Here is a 25913-nt window from a genome sequence, read left to right as displayed (position 1 = left end):
TATGAGAATACATACAATCTTAAACAAATACGAAAAAACTAACTTAAAACAAAAGGGAAACCATACTTCATATATAAAGAATACAAAGCTTTTCTTTCCTAGCTAAATAAATCCACAAAAGGCATTCAATAGACAGCTGGATTACAATGACCATAAGTTAACACATTGACACAATGCATTTTTAGGGAATGGGGGTGCGCTTTACGTTGTTTGGTCCGATTAATAGAGATTGTGACAGGTTACAACTATATAGGTGTTTAAGAGGAGATAGTGCCGCATCGTTTAGGAAAATCTCCAGAGTAGTTTATGTTCGAAAATCTTGAATTGTGGTAGAAAAAAACTGAAATTAACAAAATGAAATTAGGGTATAGGACATTTTAAGCTATTTTTTGACCAATTTGAATAGATTGTTACAGGCAACGACTATAGATGTGTTTAGAGGAGACATTTCCGCATCGTTTAGGAAAATCTCCAGAGAGGTTTATTTTCGAAAATCTGAAGTTACGGTAAAAAAACTGAAATTGACAAAATGAGATTAGGGGGGTAGGCATTAAAAGTTAATGTTGAACCAATTTATAGAGATTGTGACGGGCAACGACTATATACTTGTTGTAGAGGAGACATTGGCGCATCGTGTAGAAAAAAAATCCAGATCACTTTATGTTCGAAAATCTGATGTTTGGGTTAAAAAACCGAAATTTACAAAATGAGATTTGGGGGTTGGGCACTCAAAGTTAATTTTGGACCAATTTTAAGAGATTGTGACGGGCAACGACTATATAGGTGTTGTAGAGGAGACATTGGCGCATCGTTTAGAAAAATCTCCAGAGTGGTTTTTGTTCGAAAATCTGAAGTTACGGTTAAAAAACTGAAATAGTGAAATTCACAAAATGAGATTAGAGGGGTAGGGCACTAAAAGAAAAATTTGGACCAATTTCAAGAGATTGTGACGAGCAACGACTATAAAGGTGTTGTAGAAGAGACATTGGTGCATCGTTTAAGAAAATCTCCAGAGTGGTTTATGTTCGAAAATCTCAAGTTACGGTTCAAATACTGAAAAATTTATTGTGAAATTGACAAAATGAGATTAGGGGGGTAGGGCACTAAAAGAAAATTTTGGACCAATTTCAAGAGATTGCGACGGGCAACGACTATATAGGTTTTATAGAGGAAACATTGGTGCATCGTTCAAGAAAATCCCCAGAGTGGTTTATATCCGAGAATTTAAAGTTACGGTTAAAAAACTGAAAATTTTATTGTGAAATTGACAAAACGAGAATAGGGGGGTAAGTCACTAAAACAAAAATTTGGACCAATTTCAAGAGATTGTGACGGGCATCGACTAAAAAGGTATTGTAAAGGAGACAATGGCGCATCGTTTAAGAAAATCTCCAGAGTGGTTTATATTCAAAAATCTGAAGTTACGGTAAAAAAAAACGGAAATTGTGAAATTGACAAAATGAGATTGGGGGGTAGGCCAATTTAAGTTAATTTTGGACCAATTTCAAAAGATATTGACGGGCAACGAATATAAAGTTGTTGTAGAGGAGACAATGGCGCATTGTTTAAGAAAATCTCCAAAGTGGTTCATGTTCGAAAATCCGAAGTTAGGGTTAAAAAACTGAAATTGTGAAATTGACAAAATGAGATTGGGGGGTAGGCCAATTTAAGTGAATTTTGGACCAATTTCAAGAGATTGTGACGGGCAACAACTATATATGTGTTGTAGAGGAGACATTGCCGCATCGTTTTAGAAAATCTCCAGAGTGGTTTATGTTCGAAAATCTGAAGTTACGGTTAAAAAACTGAAATTGTGAAATTGACAAAATGAGATTAGGGGGTAGGCCAATTAAAGTTAATTTTGGACCAATTTCAAGAGATTGTGACGGGCAACGACTATATAGGTGTTGTAGAAGAGACAATGGAGCATCGTTTTAAAAGATCTCCAGAGTGGTTTATGTTCGAAAATCTGAAGTTACGGTTAAAAAACTGAAATTGTGAAATTGACAAAATGAGATTAGGGAGAGGTAGGGCAATTTAGGTTAATTTTGGACCAATTTCAAGAGATTGTGACGGACAACGACTATATAGGTGTTGTAGAGGAGACAATGGCGCATCGTTTCAGGAAATCACCAGAGTGGTTTTTTTTTCGAAAGTTTGAAGTTACGGTTAAAAAACTGAAAATTTTATTGTGAAATTGACAAAATGAGATTGGGAGGGTAGGGCACTAAAAGAAAAATTTGGACCATTTTAAAGAGATTGTGACTGACAACGACTATATATGTGTTGTAGAGGAGACATTGGCGCATTGTTTAAGAAAATCTCCAGAGTGGTTTATTTTCGAAAATCTGAAGTTACGGTTAAAAAACTGAAATTGTGAAATTGACAAAATGAGATTAGGGGGTAGGCCAATTAAAGTTAATTTTGGACCAATTTTAAGAGATTGTGACGGGCAACGACTATATAGGTGTTGTAGAAGAGACAATGGCGCATCGTTTAAGAAGATCTCCAGAGTGGTTTATGTTCGAAAATCTGAAGTTACGGTTAAAAAACTGAAATTGTGAAATTGACAAAATGAGATTAGGGAGAGGTAGGGCAATTTAAGTTAATTTTGGACCAATTTCAAGAGATTGTGACGGACAACGACTATATAGGTGTTGTAGAGGAGACAATGGCGCATCGTTTAAGAAAAGCTCCAGAGTGGTTTATGTTCGAAAATTTGAAGTTACGGTTAAAAAACTGAAAATTTTATTGTGAAATTGACAAAATGAGATTGGGAGGGTAGGCCACTAAAAGAAAAATTTGGACCATTTTAAAGAGATTGTGACGGACAACGACTATATATGTGTTGTAGAGGAGACATTGGCGCATTGTTTAAGAAAATCTCCAGAGTGGTTTATGTTCGAAAATCTGAAGTTACGGTTAAAAAAATGAAATTGTGAAATTGACAAAATGAGATCAGGGGGTAGGCCAATTAAAGTTAATTTTGGACCAATTTTAAGAGATTGTGACGGGCAACGACTATATAGGTGTTGAAGAGGAGACATTGGCGCATCGTTTAAGAAAATTTTCAGAGTGGTTTATCTTCGAAAATCTGAAGTTACGGTTATTAAAAAACTTTAAATTTTATTGTGAAATTGACAAAATGAGATTAGGGGGTAGGGCACTAAAGGAAAAATTTTGACCATTTTGAAGAGATTGTGACCGGCAACGACTATATAGGTGTTGTAGAGGAGACAATGGCGCATCGTTTAAGAAAATCTCCAGAGTGGTTTAAGTTCGAAAATCTGAAGTTACGGTTAAAAAACAGAAATTGTGAAATTGACAAAATGTGATTAGGGGGGTAGGCCAATTTAATTTAATTTTGGACCAATTTCAAGAGATTGTGACGGGCAACGACTATATAGGTGTTGTAGAAGAGGCATTGGCGCATCGTTTAAGAAAATCTCCAGAGTGGTTTATGTTCGAAAATCTGAAGTTACGGTTAAAAAACTGAAATTGTGAAATTGACAAAATGGGATTAGGGAGAGGTAGGGCAATTTAAGTTAATTTTGGACCAATTTCAAGAGATTGTGACGGACAACGATTATATAGGTGTTGTAGAGGAGACAATGGCGCAACGTTTAAGAAAATCTTCAAAGTGGTTTATGTTTGAAAATCTGAAGTTACGGTTACAAAACTGAAATTGTGAAATTGACAAAATGAGATTGGGGGGTAGGCAACTTGGTTCATTCCCTCTATTCCCACTTTTTATAAATCTGGTAAGAAAAGTTAATATTTCATGTGGGAATAGAGGGAAAACTTGTGCAAACAAAGGATTATACTGTACAAACATTTTTTAATCAACTGTTAATTGACCAGTGTTTTTTTTATTAGGACAGGTAATAAGTTATTTTTGCATTTGTATGAATTCTGTTTTTTTTAAACAAAATAAATATGAAAGAAATTAAAACAAATATAAGTAAACTATTTTATTTCTTTTATAACACAAATTGAACTGTAGATTCAAGCAAGCATAATATAAAACAAATTATACAACAGCACGTACTAGATCAAATCACACATTGTAGCACATACATTAGACAATCACTGTATACAAGTCTATTAAAGTTTATCAATCTATTCCACGTGAAGAAGGTGGGAGGCTGCATCACCAAACTCTACTGTTGTGACTTCCTGGTTGCGGTGTCTAACCTTAAGTTCGTCTAATCTGTTGTTGATTTCTACATACTTCTTTTTTGGTGCCACTCTCTTCCCACCGGCTGCATACTGGATCATGGTCAGGGCGTTGAAGGCTTCCTCATGTTTCAGAAGTTTAATTAGTTCAAAGATGTTTGGATGTGGATGCGTGACATGTTTCTTCAGCTTGCTGTGCCATCCCTCTAGATGATTTGTTGTCCACGGTCCTTGTGTTAAGTAATGGTTCCAAAGGTGACTGTTCTGTTCAACCCAGTATGTTGTTACATAGTCTGTAAAGGGTGTGTAGTTGATGTTGGTATCAATCTGATCTATGTCTGTTAGGGCATTAAACCGCACATCTTCAACCTCAGCAATGGGTATAAGTGGAAGTACAGCGGCACGGCGTACTAGTTGATGAATATTGTTGTCATCCTTGTATGGAACCTGAAGACCTGTTTCTTGTGCTTTTCTCCAGATGCATTGCGTGTAGTGGAAGAAACAGCCTTTTAAGTAAAGTCAGGAACCTTGTATATACTGGTTCACTCTTGGCTGGAAGTAAACTGTGTACGAGTGGATACATTGCTCCGTCAACCATTGCGTGAAAAGTGTACAGTTGGAAGAATAGGCTCGGACAGGTGTAAAATGTACCATCACCATATATGATATCTGCAGCTGATAAGTGTGTTAGATTCTTTTGCGTACTGAAGATTAGCATACGCCCTACTGTGTTGTCGTCTGTTAGCAGGAATGGATCGCCTTTTGTTGTACGTGTCCAAATACCATCTATGTTGATTTGATCAACAGTTTTTGGTAAAACTGGAAGGTTCTTCTTGCGTTTGTTGTACATTGTGTTCTTGCAAGATGGAAAAGTTGGAATGTTCTCTACAAGTTCTTGTGTGTCGTCGTTCCAGTCGTCGTTTCTGAGTTTAACTAATTCTTCCTCGTAGATGGTTGGAATTGGTGTCAGCTCATTTGAGCAGCGAACTTTCATTCTCTGGATGACATCGTATACTTTCAGCTGCATGTGGTCAGACCCATGGTTGTGGTTTGCTAAGACTTTGGTTGGTATGTTGTTCAAAGTATTGATGGTGGCAGGACAGTTTGCAGTTGAACACTTCCAGTAAGTTCTTGTGCCCCTTTTGTTCTTTGCCTGGAACTTAAACCCACTGTGTACAAGGTTTTGGTTCCCGAGTCTGTTTGTAACAAACTTTACTTGTAGTTGTGCATTAGCCATTGTAACTGAATAATGACATGACTGGAGAAGGATCACAATTTATATCAATTTTTAAGCTTGGAGCTCATAGAGCTTGGGGTTGGTAACTGAGTAAGTATTTGTCAGCTAAGTTCTTAGCTTGCAAAAATTATTCTGATTTTTTCAGCTTGGATAACTCAGTCAATTAAAAATGATTGCTCATGCTTTGAAGTAAAGTTAACAGTTTTCACCCATTATTTTACATCTTTGATTATTGGTTGTGATTATATTTTTAGAGTATACTTTTATTCCACATCTTTAGATTATACTTGGTTATAATATTATTTATATCATGATTTATTTGTACAGCAGACAATTCTTTAAGGTTACAAATTCAAAAATTTTAAAATAACTCCAATCTATTTATCATAATTATTCTTTATTTTTAAATATTTCTTTGACGCAGTCATGAAAATTTCGTTTTTCATTATTTTAAAATGTACTTGTATCCTCCATTTGAAATGTTGGAACAACTAGAATAAGAATGTCAACGAAAAAAGAAATAAACAAGGTATAATACCTAAACAGTGTACCAAATATGTAATATTAAAAAAAAAAAATACAGGTAAATCTCAGGTGAAATTCTAATTAACCTTGATTGTTATAAAAACAAATTATTTATCAAAACATCAATTGTTATTTGCATGTGGGAATAGAAGGAATAGTATTTTTAAAAAGTGGGAATAGGAGGAAGACACCGGCAACTTTAAGTTAATTTTGGACCAATTTCAAAAGATTGTGACGGGCAACGAATATAACGGTGTTGTAGAGGAGACAATGGCGCATTGTTTAAGAAAATCTCCAAAGTGGTTCATGTTCGAAAATCCGAAGTTAGGGTTAAAAAACTGAAATTGTGAAATTGACAAAATGAGATTGGGGGGTAGCCCAATTTAAGTTAATTTTGGACCAATTTTAAGAGATTGTGACGGGCAACGACTATATAGGTGTTGTAGAGGAGACATTGGCGCATCGTTTAAGAAAATCTCCAGAGTGGTTTATGTTCGAAAATCTGAAGTTACGGTTAAAAACTGAAATTGTGAAATTGAAAAATGAGATTAGGGGGTAAGGTACTAAAAGAAAAATTTGGACCAATTTCAAGAGATTGTGACGGGCAACGACTAAATAGGTGTTGTAGAGGAGACAATGGCGCATCGTTTAAGAAAATCTCCAGAGTGGTTTTTGTTCAAAAATCTGAAGTTACGGTAAAAAAAACGGAAATTGTGAAATTGACAAAATGAGATTGGGGGGGTAGGACAATTTAGGTTAATTTTGGACCAATTTCAAAAGATTGTGACGGGCAACGAATATAATGGTGTTGTAGAGAAGACAATGGCGCATTGTTTAAGAAAATCTCCAGAGTGGTTCATGTTCGAAAATCCGAAGTTAGGGTTAAAAAACTGAAATTGTGAAATTGACAAAATGAGATTGGGGGGTAGGCCAATTTAAGTTAATTTTGGACCAATTTTAAGAGATTGTGACAGGCAACGACCATATAGGTGTTGTAGAGGAGACATTGGCGCTTCGTTTAGGAAAATCTCCAGAGTGGTTTATGTTCGAAAATCTGAAGTAACGGTTAAAAAACTGAAATTGTGAAATTGACAAAATGAGATTGGGGGGTAGGCCACTTTAAGATAATTTTGGACCAATTTCAAGAGATTGTGACGGGCAACGACTATATAGGTATTGTAGAGGAGACATTGGCGCATCGTTTAAGAAAATCTCCAGAGTGGTTTATGTTCGAAAATCTGAAGTTACGGTTAAAAAATTGAAATAGTGAAATTCACAAAATGAGATTAGGGGGGTAGGGCACTAAAAGAAAAATTTGAACCAATTTCAAGAGATTGTGACGGGCAACGACTATAAAGGTGTTGTAGAAGAGACATTGGCGCATCGTTTAAGAAAATCTCCAGAGTGGTTTATGTTCGAAAATCTCAAGTTACGGTTAAAATACTGAAAAATTTATTGTGAAATTGACAAAATGAGATTAGGGGGGTAGGGCACTAAAAGAAAATTTTGGACCAATTTCAAGAGATTGTGACGGGCGACGACTATATAGGTGTTGTAGAGGAGACATTGGCGCATTGTTTAAGAAAATCTCCAGAGTGGTTTATGTTCGAAAATCTGAGGTTACGGTTAAAAACTGAAATTGTGAAATTAAAAAACTAGAGGCTCTAAAGAGCCTGTGTCGCTCACCTTGGTCTATGTGAATATTAAACAAAGGACGCAGATGGATTCATGAAAAAATTGTGTTTTGGTGATGGTGATGTGTTTGTACATCTTAATTTACTGAACATTTTTCCTGCTTACAATTATCTCTATCTATAATTAACTTGGCCCAGTAGTTTCAGAGGAGAAGATTTTTGTAAAAGATTACTAAGATTTACGAAAAAATGGTTAAAAATTGACTATAAAGGGCAATAACTCCTAAAGGGGTCAACTGACAATTTCGGTCATGTTGACTTATTTGTAGATCTTACTTTGCCGACATTTATTGTTTTTTACAGTTTATCTCTATCTATAATAATATTCAAGATAATAACCAAAAACAGCAAAATCACCTTAAAATTACCAATTCAGGGGCAGCAACCCAACAACGGGTTGTCCGATTCATCTGAAAATTTCAGGGCAGATAGATCTTGACCTGATAAACAATTTTACTTCATGTCAGATTTGCTTTAAATGCTTTGGTTTTTGAGTTAAAAGCCAAAAACTGAATTTTACCCCTATGTTCTATTTTTAGCCGTGGCGGCCATCTTGGCTGGTTGACCAGGTCACGCCACACATTTTCAAAACTAGATAACCAAATGATGATTGTGGCCAAGTTTGGTTTAATTTGGCCCAGTTGTTTCAGAGGAGAAGATTTTTGTAAAAGATTACTAAGATTTACGAAAAATGGTTAAAAATTGACTATAAAGGGCAATTACTCCTAAAGGGGTCAACTGACCATTTCGGTTATATTAACTTATTTGTAAATCTTACTTTGCAAAACATTATTGCTGTTTACAGTTTATCTCTATCTATAAAAATATTCAAGATAATAACCAAAAACAGCAAAATTTCCTTAAAATTACCAATTCAGGGGCAGCAACCCAATAACGGGTTGTCCGATTCATCTGAAAATTTCAGGGCAGATAGATCTTGACCTGATAAACAATTTTACTTCATGTCAGATTTGCTTTAAATGCTTTGGTTTTTGAGTTAAAAGCCAAAAACTGAATTTTACCCCTATGTTCTATTTTTAGCCGTGGCGGCCATCTTGGTTGGTTGACCAGGTCACGCCACACATTTTTAAAACTAGATAACCAAATGATGATTGTGGCCAAGTTTGGTTTAATTTTGCCACGGAGTTTCAGAGGAGAAGATTTTTGTAAAAGATTACTAAGATTTACGAAAAATTGTTAAAAATTGACTATAAAGGGCAATAACTCCTAAAGGGGTCAACTGACCATTTCAGTCATGTTGACTTATTTGTTAATCTTACTTTGCTGAACATTATTGCTGTTTACAGTTTATCTCTATCTATAATAATATTCAAGATAATAACCAAAAACAGCAAAATTTCCTTAAAATTACCAATTCAGGGGCAGCAACCCAACAACAGGTTGTTCGATTCATCTGAAAATTTCAGGGCAGATAGATCTTGACCTGATAAACACTTTTACTTCATGTCAGATTTGCTCTAAATGCTTTGGTTTTTGAGTTATAAGCCAAAAACTGCATTTTACCCCTATGTTTTATTTTTAGCTGTGGCGGCCATCTTGGTTGGTTGGCCGGGTCACGCCACACATTTTTTAAACTAGATACCCCAATGATTATTGTGGCCAAGTTTGGTTTAATTTGGCCCAGTTGTTTCAGAGGAGAAGATTTTTGTAAAAGATTACTAAGATTTACGAAAAATGGTTAAAAATTGACTATAAAGGGCAATTACTCCTAAAGGGGTCAACTGACCATTTCGGTTATTTGACTTATTTGTAAATCTTACTTTGCTGAACATTATTGCTGTTTACAGTTTATCTCTATCTATAATTATATTCAAGATAATAACCAAAAACAGCAAAATTTCCTTAAAATTACCAATTCAGGGGCAGCAACCCAACAACAGGTTGTTCGATTCATCTGAAAATTTCAGGGCAGATAGATCTTGACCTGATAAACACTTTTACTTCATGTCAGATTTGCTCTAAATGCTTTGGTTTTTGAGTTATAAGCCAAAAACTGCATTTTACCCCTATGTTTTATTTTTAGCTGTGGCGGCCATCTTGGTTGGTTGGCCGGGTCACGCCACACATTTTTTAAACTAGATACCCCAATGATTATTGTGGCCAAGTTTGGTTTAATTTGGCCCAGTTGTTTCAGAGGAGAAGATTTTTGTAAAAGATTACTAAGATTTACGAAAAATGGTTAAAAATTGACTATAAAGGGCAATTACTCCTAAAGGGGTCAACTGACCATTTCGGTTATTTGACTTATTTGTAAATCTTACTTTGCTGAACATTATTGCTGTTTACAGTTTATCTCTATCTATAATAATATTCAAGATAATAACCAAAAACAGCAAAATTTCCTTAAAATTACCAATTCAGGGGCAGCAACCCAACAACAGGTTGTTCGATTCATCTGAAAATTTCAGGGCAGATAGATCTTGACCTGATAAACACTTTTACTTCATGTCAGATTTGCTCTAAATGCTTTGGTTTTTGAGTTATAAGCCAAAAACTGCATTTTACCCCTATGTTTTATTTTTAGCTGTGGCGGCCATCTTGGTTGGTTGGCCGGGTCACGCCACACATTTTTTAAACTAGATACCCCAATGATTATTGTGGCCAAGTTTGGTTTAATTTGGCCCAGTTGTTTCAGAGGAGAAGATTTTTGTAAAAGATTACTAAGATTTACGAAAAATGGTTAAAAATTGACTATAAAGGGCAATTACTCCTAAAGGGGTCAACTGACCATTTCGGTTATTTGACTTATTTGTAAATCTTACTTTGCTGAACATTATTGCTGTTTACAGTTTATCTCTATCTATAATTATATTCAAGATAATAACCAAAAACAGCAAAATTTCCTTAAAATTACCAATTCAGGGGCAGCAACCCAACAACAGGTTGTTCGATTCATCTGAAAATTTCAGGGCAGATAGATCTTGACCTGATAAACACTTTTACTTCATGTCAGATTTGCTCTAAATGCTTTGGTTTTTGAGTTATAAGCCAAAAACTGCATTTTACCCCTATGTTTTATTTTTAGCTGTGGCGGCCATCTTGGTTGGTTGGCCGGGTCACGCCACACATTTTTTAAACTAGATACCCCAATGATTATTGTGGCCAAGTTTGGTTTAATTTGGCCCAGTTGTTTCAGAGGAGAAGATTTTTGTAAAAGATTACTAAGATTTACGAAAAATGGTTAAAAATTGACTATAAAGGGCAATTACTCCTAAAGGGGTCAACTGACCATTTCGGTTATTTGACTTATTTGTAAATCTTACTTTGCTGAACATTATTGCTGTTTACAGTTTATCTCTATCTATAATAATATTCAAGATAATAACCAAAAACAGCAAAATTTCCTTAAAATTACCAATTCAGGGGCAGCAACCCAATAACGGGTTGTCCGATTCATCTGAAAATTTCAGGGCAGATAGATCTTGACCTGATGAACAATTTCACCCCAGTCAGATTTGCTCTTAATGCTTTTGTTTTTGAGTTATAAGCTAAAAACTGCATTTTACCCCTATGTTCTATTTTTAGCCGTGGCGGCCATCTTGGTTGGTTGACCGGGTCACGCCACACATTTTTAAAACTAGATACCCCAATGATGATTGTGGCCAAGTTTGGTTAAATGTGTCCCAGTAGTTTCAGAGGAGAAGATTTTTGTAAAAGTTTACGGACGACGGACGACGGACGCAAAGTGATGAGAAAAGCTCACTTGACCTTTCAGGTCAGGTGAGCTAAAAATGAAATTAGGGGGGTAAGGCACTAAAAGAAAAATTTGGACCAATTTCAAGAGATTGTGACGGGCAACGACTAAATAGGTGTTGTAGAGGAGACAATGGCGCATCGTTTAAGAAAATCTCCAGAGTGGTTTATGTTCGAAAATCTGAAGTTACGGTTAAAAAACTGAAAATTCAATTGTAAAATTGACAAAATGAGATTAGGTGGTAGGGCACTAAAAGAAAAATTTGGACCATTTTAAAAAGAGATTGTGATGGGCAACGACTATATAGGTGTTGTAGAGGAGACATTGGCGCATCGTTTAAGAAAATCTCCAGAGTGGTTTATGTTCGAAAATCTGAAGTTACGGTTAAAAAATTGAAATAGTGAAATTCACAAAATGAGATTAGGGGGGGTAGGGCACTAAAAGAAAAATTTCGACCAATTTAAGAGATTGTGACGGGCAACGACTATAAAGGTGTTGTAGAAGAGACATTGGCGCATCGTTTAAGAAAATTTCCAGAGTGGTTTATGTTCGAAAATCTCAAGTTACGGTTAAAATACTGAAAAATTTATTGTGAAATTGACAAAATGAGATTAGGGGGGTAGGGCACTAAAAGAAAATTTTGGACCAATTTCAAGAGATTGTGACGAGCAACGACTATATAGGTGTTGTAGAGGAGACATTAACGCATTGTTTAAGAAAATCTCCAGTGTGGTTTATGTTCGAAAATCTGAAGTTACGGTAAAAAAACTGCAATTGTGAAATTGACAAAATGAGATTAGGAGGGAAGGGCACTAAAAGAAAAATTTAAGTTAATTTTGGACCAATTTTAAGAGATTGTGACGGGCAACGACTATATAGGTGTTGTAGAGGAGACATTGGCGCATTGTTTAAGAAAATCTCCAGAGTGGTTTATGTTCGAAAATCTGAGGTTACGGTTAAAAACTGAAATTGTGAAATTGAAAAATGAGATTAGGGGGGTAAGGCACTAAAAGAAAAATTTGGACCAATTTCAAGAGATTGTGACGGGCAACGACTAAATAGGTGTTGTAGAAGAGACAATGGCGCATCGTTTAAGAAAATCTCCAGAGTGGTTTATGTTCGAAAATCTGAAGTTACGGTTAAAAAACTGAAAATTAAATTGTGAAATTGACAAAATGAGATTAGGTGGTAGGGCACTAAAAGAAAAATTTGGACCATTTTAAAAAGAGATTGTGACGGGCAACGACTATATAGGTGTTGTAGAGGAGATATTGGCGCATCGTTTAAGAAAATCACCAGAGTGGTTTATGTTCGAAAATCTGAAGTTACGGTAAAAAAACTGAAATTGTGAAATTGACAAAATGAGATTAGGAGGGTAGGGCACTAAAAGAAAAATTTAAGTAAATTTTGGACCAATTTTAAGAGATTGTGACGGGCAACGACTATATAGGTGTTGTAGAGGAGACAATGGCGCATCGTTTAAGAATATCTCCAGAGTGGTCTATGTTCGAAAATCTGAAGTTACGGTTAAAAAACTGAAATTTTAAAATTAACAAAATGACATTAGGGGGATAGGCTAATTAAAGTTAATTTTGGACCAATTTCAAGAGATTGTGGCGGGCAACGACTATATAGGTGTTGTAGAAGAGACGTTGGCGCATCGTTTAAAAAAATCACCACAGTGGTTTATGTTCGAAAATTTGAAGTTACGGTTAAAAAACTGAAAATTTTATTGTGAAATTGACAAAATGAGATTGGGAGGGTAGGCCACTTAAAGAAAATTTGGACCATTTTGAAGAGATTGTGACGGGCAACGACTATATAGGTGTTGTAGAGGAGACAATGCCGCATCGTTTAAGAAAATCTCCAGAGTATTTATGTTCGAAAATCTGAAGTTACGGTTAAAAAACAGAAATTGTGAAATTGACAAAATGTGATTCGGGGGGTAGGCCAATTTAATTTAATTTTGGACAAATTTCAAGAGATTGTGACGGGCAACCACTATATAGGTGTTGTAGAGGAGACATTGGCGCATCGTTTAAGAAAATCTCCAGAGTGGTTTATGTTCGAAAATCTGAAGTTACGGTTAAAAAACAGAAATTGTGAAATTGACAAAATGTGATTAGGGGGTAGGCCAATTTAATTTAATTTTGGACCAATTTCAAGAGATTGTGACGGACAACGACTATATAGGTGTTGTAGAGGAGACATTAGCGCATCGTTTAAGAAAATCTCAAGAGTGGTTTATGTTGGAAAATCTGAAGTTACGGTTAAAAAACTGAAATTTTGAAATTGACAAAATGAGATTGGGGGATAGGCCAGTTTAAGTTAATTTTGGACCAATTTCAAGAGATTGTGACGGGCAACGACTATATAGGTGTTGTAGAGGAGACATTGCCGCATCGTTTTAGAAAATCTCCAGAGTGGGTTATGTTCGAAAATCTGAAGTTACGGTTCAAAAACTTAAAATTTTATTGTGAAATTGACAAAATGAGATTAGGGGGTAGGGCACTAAAAGAAAATTTTGGACCAATTTCAAGAGATTGTGGCGGGCAACGACTATATAGGTGTTGTAGAAGAGACGTTGGCGCATCGTTTAAGAAAATCTCCAGAGTGTTTTATGTTCAAAAATCTAAAGTTACGGTTAAAAAACTGAAATTGTGAAATTGACAAAATGAGATTAGGGGGTAGGTAAATTTAAGTTAATTTTGGACCAATTTCAAGAGATTGTGACGGGCAACGACTATAAAGGTGTTGTAGAGGAGACAATGGCACATCGTTTAAGAAAATCTCCAGAGTGGTTTATGTTCGAAAATCTGAAGTTACGGTTAAAAAACTGAAATTGTGAAATTGACAAAATGAGATTAGGGGGGTAGGTGAATTTAAGTTAATTTTGGACCAATTTCAAGAGATTGTGACGGGCAACGACTATAAAGGTGTTGCAGAGGAGACAATGGCGCATCGTTTAAGAAAATTTCCAGAGTGGTTTATGTTCGAAAATCTGAAGTTACGGTTAAAAAACTGAAATTGTGAAATTGACAAAATGAGATTAGGGGGGTATGTCAATTTAAGTTAATTTTGGACCAATTTCAAGTGATTGTGACGGGCAACGACTATAAAGGTGTTGTAGAGGAGACAATGGCGCATCGTTTAAGAAAATCTCCAGAGTAGTTTATGTTCGAAAATCTGAAGTTACGTTTTAAAAAACTGAAAATTTTATTGTGAAATTGACAAAATGAGATTAGGAGGGTAGGTCACTAAAAGAAAATTTTGGACCAATTTCAAGAGATTGTGACGGGCAACGACTATATAGGTTTTGTAGAGGAAACATTGGTGCATCGTTCAAGAAAATCCCCAGAGTGGTTTATATCCGAGAATTTAAAGTTACGGTTAAAAAACTGAAAATTTTATTGTGAAATTGACAAAATGAGAATAGGGGGGTAGGCCAATTTAAGTTAATTTTGGGCCAATTTCAAGAGATTGTGACGGGCAACGACTATATAGGTGTTGTAGAGGAGACAATGGCGCATCGTATAAGAAAATCTCCAGAGTGGTTTATGTTCGAAAATCTGAAGTTACGGTTAAAAAACTGAAATTGTGAAATTGACAAAATGAGATTAGGGGGGTAAGCCAATTTAAGTTAATTTTGGACCAATTTTAAGAGATTGTGACGGGCAACGACTATATAGGTGTTGTAGAGGAGACAATGGCGCATCGTTTAAGAAAATCTCCAGAGTGGTTTATGTTCGAAAATTTGAAGTTACGGTTAAAAAACTGAAAATTTTATTGTGAAATTGACAAAATGAGATTAGGAGGGGAGGGCACTAAAAGAAAAATTTGGACCATTTTAAAGAGATTGTGACGGACATCGACTATATATGTGTGGTAGAGGAGACATTGGCGCATTGTTGAAGAAAATCTCCAGAGTGGTTTATGTTCGAAAATCTGAAGTTACGGTTAAATAATAAACAGCTGCGCAATGAGCGCTTGATACGCCCGTCGTCTTGTGTGTGAATTTTTATGCAATAATCATATATAGTTTCTGACATACGGCGCAACATGTGAAAACCCCCCTTTTTTTTTACAAAAAACTCAATATCTCTAAAATAAAATTTTGAATCAAAACCAAAAAGTATACAGATCTTTAGATTAATATAACTAAGAAGTGTGTAAAATTTTAAGCAATAATCATAAATCGTTTTAGAGATACGGCGCGACATGTGAAACCCCCCCCTTTTTTTTACAAAAAACTCAATATCTCTAAAATAAAATTTTGAATCAAAACCAAAAAGTATACTGATCTTTAGATTAATATAACTAAGAAGTGTGTAAAATTTTAAGCAATAATCATAAATCGTTTTTGAGATACGGCGCGACATGTGAAAAACCCCTCCCGCTTATTTTACAAATACTCAATAACTCAAAAATAAAATTTTGAATCATCACCACAAAGTATACAGATCTTAAGATTAATATAACTAAGAAGTGTGTAAAGTTTTAAGCAATAATCATAAATTGTTTTTAAGATACGGCGCGACATGTGAAAAAACGCCGGACAGACAGACGGACAGACGGACAGACGGACGGACGGACAGACAGACAGACGGACGGACGGACGGACAGACGACAGACGACATTTGTATACCATAATACGTCCCGTCAAAATTTTGACGGACGTATAAAAACTGAAATTGTGAAATTGACAAAAACGGAAAAATTGATGAAATTTTCGTTTCCGTTCTGGAACTTCAGTTTGCCTCAACCAAATGTTATGAAACTTAGACACAATGCTTATTACCACAAAACGGTCTCAACTGTATGTGGAAGTTGACTCATGCATATCTAAAATCTTGAAAAAAAATAGACAAACACTCATCCTTAATGTTTAAAATTAATTATTTCCCAGTTAATCAAAGTGACAATTTATATACCTTCAGACATTTATTGACATGTACAATATATTTCAGATCACTTGAAGTAGTATTGGCAGTAATTTTAAAGTGATCATTTGATTAAGTATTTGAATGGGCTTGATAGTGCTTTCTTTTTTCGATATCTCACTTTTTGTAGTAGTCATTCAAAATTCGTAATTTGTCTAAATAAACATATCTTTAATAAATAAATATCACAAAATAATAAAGAAAAAACATACGGAAACAGAAGAGGGCAAGTGGCCGAAAATGGTTTATTTATTACAATAACAAACATAGACATAATTTGAAAGTCACAATAATGAAATGCTTACGTTTTTCCTTTTCTTTAGATTACTACGTATTCGTGAACATATACATGCAAACAAATAAATATTTTCCTCTCATTCTACGTTTAGAATTAACAATAGGAATGGAATTAAATGAGGTTTTTCTAAACATTTAATTATGTATACTTCTGTTAATATTTGAAATGTATGTTCTTATTATTTAGTTACTTTTTGTTGGGTTGCTTAATGATTGACATTTGCACTTCATTTGGTTTTATTTATACCAAATGAATACTCATTCATTTTACAATAACAATAACAATAGGTCTTGACAGATACAAGTTCTTAATTACTTCATTTAATTTAAGGATGAAAATGCAAAGGGATACTGAATTGCACATAACTATTACATCTTATTTACTTTTGTTTTAATGAGTTTGGACAGATGGGCATAAATCCTTCATTTGAAACAATTAAACTTGTTATAAAATATTGTAAGAGGAAATCTGTCACTGAAACCAATTAATCCACCTTAAAATTTGATGGTTCACACAATAAAATTCTAACCTTAGAGATTTGGTAAATTGTTTTAAATGGCTTTCTATAATCATTATCATGATAATCTATCATGTGTCTCTAGATTTCAATTAAATTCATGTTTTATTAAAGAAACAGGGGGGGGGGGGGGGGGACACACACATTGAATGAAAAGTGATATTACATGTTTCATATAACATAACAAAATAACAAAACATTTAACATAAATAGTTTAAGAAAGGTCGTAATGGAATTGTAGCAAACTTTGCACACTTTTAAATGACTTAAAAAGTTTGTAAATCAACAAAAAATACTCCGGCGTCATGGTCATTATTTTTCATAACAATTTTTTCAGTGGAATTTTGATAAAGTCGTGTATTTCTTCCTGAAAAGGTTCTGTTTCGTGAACATCGCTATGTGTGATTTCTCGAAATTTCTACATTTTCTGCTATTTATCCGTAGCAAGTTAACTTCTCCAGCTAAAATTTTACCGCTGGTAAATCATTTGTTATTTGTCTCACAATTGTTAAATTCATATAATGGCACTTATACATATAAGTTTTATAACATCAAGAATCAATTTCAAATTTGAAACCTTCGTTCAGTTTAATAAAGGAAATAAAATACGAAACATTCTTACACATTTTTCAAATATTCACAAATTGAACCTTATATACCCGTATATATAATGTTTTGGTGAAACACTTATATTTTCTTTCCTCCTTCATATTCAACTGACTTGCCGATTGCAGCCTGCAACCAACAGTCCGCTCCGGTATCACTTGGTCCAACTCTTTATTGGAATGATTGAAATCTAAACAAGCTTCTGTCCAAGTTTGGTACAAATCCAGGATAGTTTAAGAAAGTTATTAAAAGTTTGAAAACTTTAACCACAGAGTGAATGTAATGTTAACTGGCAGAAAAACTTAGTCCATTTATAAGTAAAATACGGATAAACAGGATTGTTTTTTTAACAAAATTAACTTTTGAATACTATCTTATGATCATTAACAAGCTTCTGTCCAAGTATGGTACAAATCCAGGATAGTTTAAGCAAGTTATTAAAATTTGAAAACTTTAACCACAGAGTGAATGTTATGTTAACTGGCAGAAAAACTAAGTCCAGTTAGGAGTTAAATACGGATAAACAGGATTTTTTTTTTTAAATTTACTTCTGGATACTATCTTATGATCATAAACAAGCTTCTGTCCAAGTTCATTAGAAATCCAGGATAGTTTAAGAAAGTTATTAAAATTTCAAAACTTTCGTGTGAATATGGTGTAAAATGTTAACAAACAGACTTCTTCTCTGGTAAGACGGGAAATAAAAGTTTAAAAAAGCGTCAAAGGTAAAAACATCAATTGACCTTATACACGTTGAATATAAAATTATCCTTAGAATTCTCTTTTTGAATATTCAAAAATGTGTAATAAAGCCATCTGTAGGGTGTAGGTAGGTGAAATTCTCACATAAAAACCGATCTAGAATTGATACTTTAAGTCAGAAGAGCATAAGTTATGGAACAAAATAACATTTGGTTGAGACAAATTGGAGTTAAAGAGAACGGAAATGAAAATTTCAGCATTTTTTCTATTTGTAAAGGAGTATAACTCTAGAACGGTAAAAGTGACGCCACCAAAATTAAAATTTGATCTGTGTTTTGTGGTAATAAGCATCGTTTGTTGATGTGGTTCATAAGTGTTTCTCGTTTCTTGTTTTTTATATAGATTAGACCGTTGGTTTTCCCGTTTGAATGGTTTTACACTAGTAATTTTTGGGGCCCTTTATAGCTTGCTGTTCGGTGTGAGCTAAGGCTCCATGTTGAAGACCGTACTTTGACCTATAATTGTTTACTTTTATAAATTTTTACTTGGATGGAGAGTTGTGTCATCGGCACTCATACCACATCTTCTTATATCTATATATTGTGTATAAGTTTTATGACAATTGGTTGAGGCAAACTAAAGTTAGAGAACGGAAACCAATTTTGGGACGTACGGACATAGGGACGTTCAGACGGACAAGGGTAAAGTTTAATGCCCCTCCGCTACGGCGGGGGCATAAGCTAAAAAATATCGATAGGTTATCGAGTTCCTTTTTGTGATATATGATTTTTTTTTTTAAATGGGGCGAAAAGGATGACTCGGACTTTTACATTAAATTTGGCATTGGCATTATTTGGGACATACGGATGCACGGACGTACAGACGGACAAGGGTAAAGTTTTAATGCCCCTCCGCTACGGCGGGGGCATAATAAGCTAAAAATATTGATAGGTTATAGAATTCCTTTTTGTGATATATGTTTATTTTTTAATGGGGGGAAAAGGATGACTAAGACTTTTACATTATATTTAGCATTGACATTATTTGGGACGTACAGACGCACGGACGTACAGACGGACAAGGGTAAAGCTTAATGCCCCTCTGCTACGGCGGGGACATAATAAGCTTAAAATATTGATAGGTTATAGAATTCCTTTTTGTGATATTTTTTTCACTAGAATTATTTCACACGCGAGTAAATGTAAATATATTTATTTTCTAAAAAAATATAAGTTCGATATCGCACAGCTAATTCTTCTAAAATCTAGAAACAACTGATTAACATAAAAGTTGACAAACACTAAAATTGGAACACGTGCAACCTAGTTCACGAGAAAGATAATAAACCGTTATTAGCTACCACAGACGAACATCTATCAACTCTTGCCATAAACTTGCGTATCGTCCCCATAACATTTATGAATTTCACAGTTGCTGAGTTCGGACAGAGAAAACAATAAACATTGATATAAACATCTATTAAAATTTTAAATTCAAATGAAAGTTGTGTTTTAAATTTCGTTTTTGTATTACTGTTCTCTCATATTTTCCATTATTTTGTAAAAAAAAATTGAAATTGTCTCAGTCAAATAATTTGACAAAGTTTATCAGAAGTTTAGCTATTACCCTATTATACTCAACGAAGCTCGGAGATAAATATACGTTCACCCGTTAGAACGTAAAAACGACCGTTGACTCGTCGAAAAAAGGAAAGGGGTGTGGTTTGGTCATTCAACAAGATAATTCCAAAGCTTTCAGACAAATTACTTCTTTATTTCAGCAATCACTTCTTTTTTATTAGTAAAATAAAATTAATAGGACTTCTTTCCATTTTTGGGGACCATTATTATCAATTATGTTGTGTGCAGTATACAAATATGTAATAATGTGCACGTTTACAATCATCCATGTTTTATGTGGATGGCGAAGTTGTTGACAGAAAGAGATATGCAAAAAGAATATAAAATGACATTGTCAAAGTTTTAGGACCCTGTTATTTCAATATAAAAAATTACTTTCTTCATTGTCGTGTTTGTGGACTACCGACTCAAGAGAATGTTGATTTCAACAAAGTGTGTTGTAAACGGCGTATACATACTGTCGGATAAATTTCGCGGGAAAAATATTGATGTACTTTTTTATACAAGTATAAAAAGTAACATCTTTCCATTATACAAGGTAAACCCCCCCTCCCCCCCTATTTATTTTCACCTAACTTCAGATTTCCAAACATAAACGATTCTGGAGTTTTTCTTAATAGATACGCCAATGTCTTCTCTAATGTCTCCTCTACGTTACATATACAGTCGTTGCCCGTCACAATCTCTATAAATTGGTCTTTAATCATCTTAAGGTACGCCATCCCTCGTTTTTACAATTTCAGTTTTTTAACCGTAACTTCAGATTTTGAACATTAACCACTCTGGAGATTTTCTCAAACGATGCGCCAATGTCTCTTCTACAACACCTATATAGTCGTTGCCCGTCACAATCTCTTTAAAATGGTCGAAATTTTTCTTTTAGTGCCCTACCCCCTAATCTCATTTTGTCAATTTTACAATATAATTTTCAGTTTTTTAACCGTAACTTCAGATTTTCGAACATAAACCACTCTGGAGATTTTCTTAAACGATGCGCCATTGTCTCCTCTACCTCACCTATATAGTCGTTGTCCGTCACAATCTCTTTGAAATGGTCCAAAATTTCCTTTTAGTGCCCTACCCCCCTAATCTCATTTTGTCAATTTCACAATAAAATTTTCAGTTTTTTCACCGTAACTTCAGATTTTCGAACATAAACCACTCTGGGGATTTTCTTAAACAATCCGCCAATGTCTCTTGTACAACACCTATATAGTCATTGTCCGTCACAATCTCATTAAAATGGTCGAAATTTTTCTTTTAGTGCCCTACCCCCCTAATCTCATTTTGTCAATTTCACAATAAAATTTTAAGTTTTTTAACCGTAACTTCAGATTTTCGAACATAAACCACTCTAGAGATTTCTTAAACGATGCGGAATTGTCTCTTCTACAACACCTATATAGTCGTTGCCCGTCACAATCTCTTCAAATTGGTCCAAAATAAACTGAAATTGGCCTACCCCCTTAATCTCATTTTGTCAATTTCACAATTTCAGTTTTTTTTACCGTAACTTCAGATTTTCGAACATAAACCACTCTGGAGATTTTCTTCAACAATGCGCCATTGCCTTATCTACGACACCTTGATAGTCGTTGCCCGTCACAATCTCTTGAAATTGGTCCAAAATTAACTTAAATTGGCCTACCCCCCTAATCACAGTTTGTCAATTTCACAATTTCAGTTTTTTTACCGTAACTTCAGATTTTCGAACATAAACCACTCTGGAGATTTTCTTCAACAATGCGCCATTGTCTTATCTACAACACCTTGATAGTCGTTGCCCGTCACAATCTCTTGAAATCGGTCCAAAATTAACTTAAATTGGCCTACCCCCCTAATCACATTTTGTCAATTTCACAATTTTCAGTTTTTTTACCGTAACTTCAGATTTTCGAAAATAAACCACTCTGGAGATTTTCTTAAACGATGCGCCATTGTCTCCTCTACAACACCTATATAGCCGTTGCCCGTCACAATCTCTTGAAATTGGTCCAAAATTAACTTAAATTTGCCTACCCCCCTAATTTGATTTTGTCAATTTCACAATTTCAGTTTTTTTACCGTAACTTCAGATTTTCGAACATAAACCACTCTGGAGATTTTCTTAAACGATGCGCCAATGTCTCCTCTAAAACACCTCTATAGTCGTTGCCCGTCACAATCTCTTTAAAATGGTCCAAATTTTTCTTTTAGTGACCTACCCTCCGAATCTCATTTTGTCAATTTCACAATATAAATCTCAGTTTTTTAACCGTAACTTCAGATTTTCGAACATAAACCACTCTGGGGATTTTCTTAAACAATGCGCCAATGTCTCTTCTACAACACCTATATAGTTGTTGTCCGTCACAATCTCATTAAAATGGTCGAAATTTTTCTTTTAGTGACCTACCCTCCGAATCTCATTTTGTCAATTTCACAATAAAATTTTCAGTTTTTTAACCGTAACTTCAGATTTTCGAACATAAACCACTCTAGAGATTTCTTAAACAATGCGGCATTGTCTCTTCTACAACACCTATATAGTCGTTGCCCGTCACAATCTCTTCAAATTGGTCCAAAATAAACTGAAATTGGCCTACCCCCTTAATCTCATTTTGTCAATTTCACAATTTCAGTTTTTTTTACCGTAACTTCAGATTTTCGAACATAAACCACTCTGGAGATTTTCTTCAACAATGCGCCATTGCCTTATCTACAACACCTTGATAGTTGTTGCCCGTCACAATCTCTTGATATTGGTCCAAAATTAACTTAAATTGGCCTACCCCCCTAATCTCATTTTGTCAATTTCACAATTTCAGTTTTTTTACCGTAACTTCAGATTTTCGAACATAAACCACTCTGGAGATTTTCTTCAACAATGCGCCATTGTCTTATCTACAACACCTTGATAGTCGTTGCCCGTCACAATCTCTTGAAATTGGTCCAAAATTAACTTAAATTGGCCTACCCCCCCTAATCACATTTTGTCAATTTCACAATTTCAGTTTTTTTACCGTAACTTCAGATTTTCGAACATAAACCACTCTGGAGATTTTCTTAAACGATGCGCCAATGTCTCCTCTAAAACACCTCTATAGTCGTTGCCCGTCACAATCTCTTTAAAATGGTCCAAATTTTTCTTTTAGTGACCTACCCTCCGAATCTCATTTTGTCAATTTCACAATATAATTTTCAGTTTTTTAACCGTAACTTCAGATTTTCGAACATAAACCACTCTGGAGATTTTCCTAAACGATGCGCCATTGTCTCCTCTACAAAACCTATATAGTCGTTGCCCGTCACAATCTCTTGAAATAGGTGCAAAATTAACTTTAATTGGCCTACCCCCCCCCCCCCTAATTTCATTTTGTCAATTTCACAATTTCAGATTTTTAACCGTAACTTCAGATTTTCGAACATAAACCACTCTGGAGATTTTCTTAAACGATGCGCCAATGTCTCCTCTACAATACCAATATAGTAGTTGCCCGTCACAATCTCTTGAAATTGGTCCAAAATTAACTTACAATTTCAGTTTTTTAACCGTAACTTCAGATTTTTTAACATAAACCACTCAGGAGATTTTCTTAAACAATGCGCAAATGTCTCCTCTTCAACACCTATATAGTCGTTGCCCGTCACAATCTCCTTCAAATGGTCCAATTTTTTCTTTTAGTGACCTACCCCCCTAATCTCATTTTGTCAATTTCACAATATAATTTTCAGTTTTTTAACCGTAACTCTAGATTTTCGAACATAAACCACTCTGAAAATTTTCTGAAACGAAGCGCCAATGTGTCTCCTACAACACCTATATAGTCGTTGCCCGTCACAATCTCTTCAAATTGGTCTAAAATTAACTTAAATTGGCCTAACCCCCTAATCTCATTTTGTCGATTTCACAATTTCAGTTATTTTACCGTCACTTCAGATTTTCGAACATAAACCACACAGGAGATTTTCTTCAACAATGCACCAATGTCTCTTCTACAACACCTATATAGTCGTTGCCCGTCACAATCTCTTGAAATTGGTGCAAAATTAACTTTAATTGGCCTACCCCCCCCCCCCCCTCTTATTTCATTTTCTCAATTTCACAATTTCAGTTTTTTAACCGTAGCTTCAGATTTTCGAACATAAACCACTCTGGAGATTTTCTTAAACGATGCGCCAATGTCTTCTCTATAACACCAATATAGTTGTTGCTCGTCACAATCTCTTGAAATTGGTCCAAAATTTTCTTTAAGTGCCCTACCCCCCTAATCTTATTTTGTCAATTTCACAATTTCCGTTTTTAGCGGTGACTTCAGATTTTCGAACATAAACCACTCTGAAGATTTTTCTAAACAATGCGCCAATGTCTCTTCTACAACACCTTTAAAGTCGTTGCCCGTCACAATCTCTTGAAATTGGTCCAAAATTAACTTAAATTGGCCTACCCCCCTAATCTCATTTTGTCAATTTCACAATTTCAGTTTTTTAACCGTAACTTCAGATTTTCGAACATAAACCACTCAGGAGATTTACTTAAACGATGCGCAATTGTCTCCTCTACAACACCTCTATAGTCGTTGCCCGTCACAATCTCTTGAAATTGGTCCAAAATTAACTTACAATTTCAGTTTTTTAACCGTAACTTCAGATTTTCGAACATAAACCACTCTGGAGATTTTCTTAAACAATGCGCAAATGTCTCCTCTTCAACACCTATAAAGTCGTTGCCCGTCACAATCTCCTTCAAATGGTCCAATTTTTTCTTTTAGTGACCTACCCCCCTAATCTCATTTTGTCAATTTCACAATATAATTTTCAGTTTTTTAACCGTAACTTCAGATTTTCGAACATAAACCACTCTGGAAATTTTCTGAAACGAAGCGCCAATGTGTCTCCTACAACACCTATATAGTCGTTGCCCGTCACAATCTCTTCAAATTTGTCCAAAATTAACTTAAATTGCCCTATCCCCCTAATCTCATTTTGTCGATTTCACAATTTCAGTTATTTTACCGTAACTTCAGATTTTCGAACATAAACCACTCCGGAGATTTTCTTAAACGATGCGCCAATGTCTCCTCTACAACACCTCTATATTCGTTGCCCGTCACAATCTCTTTAAAATGGTCCAAATTTTTCTTTTAGTGACCTTTCCCCCTCATCTCATTTTGTCAATTTCACAATATAATTTTCAGTTTTTTAACCGTAACTTCAAATTTTCGAACATAAACCACTCAGGAGATTTTCTTAAACGATGCGCCAATGTCTCCTCTACAACACCTTTTTAGTCGTTGCCCGTCACAATCTCTTGAAATTGGTGCAAAATTAACTTTAATTGGCCTACCCCCCCTCCCTAATTTCATTTTCTCAATTTCACAATTTCAGTTTTTTAACCGTAACTTCAAATTTTCGAAAATAAACCACTCTGGAGATTTTCTTAAACGATGCGCCAATGTCTCCTCTACAACACCTATTTAGTCGTTGCCCGTCACAATCTATTGAAATTGGTGCAAAATTAACTTTAATTGGCCTACCCCCCTAATCTCATTTTGTCAATTTCACAATTTCAGTTTTTTAACCGTAACTTCAGATTTTCGAACATAAACCACTCTAGAGATTTCTTAAACAATGCGGCATTGTCTCTTCTACAACACCTATATAGTCGTTGCCCGTCACAATCTCTTCAAATTGGTCAGAAATAAACTGAAATTGGCCTACCCCCTTAATCTCATTTTGTCAATTTCACAATTTCAGTTTTTTTTACCGTAACTTCAGATTTTCGAACATAAACCACTCTGGAGATTTTCTTCAACAATGCGCCATTGCCTTATCTACAACACCTTGATAGTCGTTGCCCGTCACAATCTCTTGAAATTGGTCC

The 25913-nt window shown here is 34.9% G+C and overlaps 2 long non-coding RNA genes across 10 annotated transcripts; one reads left to right on the top strand and one right to left on the bottom strand.

The window, feature by feature from the left end:
* Positions 1-441: 441 nt before the first annotated feature.
* LOC127719552 (uncharacterized) lies at positions 442-15206 on the top strand. 9 transcript variants are annotated; one of them, XR_007990374.1, is made up of 8 exons: positions 442-543; positions 2591-3029; positions 3223-3407; positions 6928-7111; positions 12602-12797; positions 13357-13724; positions 14099-14223; positions 14792-15206. It is a non-coding gene; the product is annotated as an uncharacterized LOC127719552 (long non-coding RNA). The 9 variants fall into 9 exon arrangements; XR_007990368.1 differs by lacking the exon at positions 442-543 and adding an exon at positions 1068-1095; XR_007990371.1 differs by lacking the exons at positions 442-543; positions 12602-12797 and adding exons at positions 1068-1095; positions 12410-12601.
* Positions 15207-21053: 5847 nt separating this feature from the next.
* On the bottom strand, positions 21054-23774 carry LOC127720957 (uncharacterized). The gene is made up of 3 exons (XR_007991005.1): positions 23719-23774; positions 23129-23188; positions 21054-21067 (listed from the first exon to the last, which is right to left on the bottom strand). It is a non-coding gene; the product is annotated as an uncharacterized LOC127720957 (long non-coding RNA).
* Between the last annotated feature and the right edge of the window lie 2139 nt (positions 23775-25913).

The sequence above is a fragment of the Mytilus californianus genome, unplaced genomic scaffold (assembly GCF_021869535.1).
Source record: "Mytilus californianus isolate M0D057914Y unplaced genomic scaffold, xbMytCali1.0.p SCAF_11, whole genome shotgun sequence".
In the NCBI taxonomy this organism is placed as follows: Eukaryota; Metazoa; Mollusca; class Bivalvia; order Mytilida; family Mytilidae; genus Mytilus; species Mytilus californianus.
Note: the sequence above shows the minus strand (reverse complement) of the source record. Positions and strands in the feature narration are given on the sequence as shown.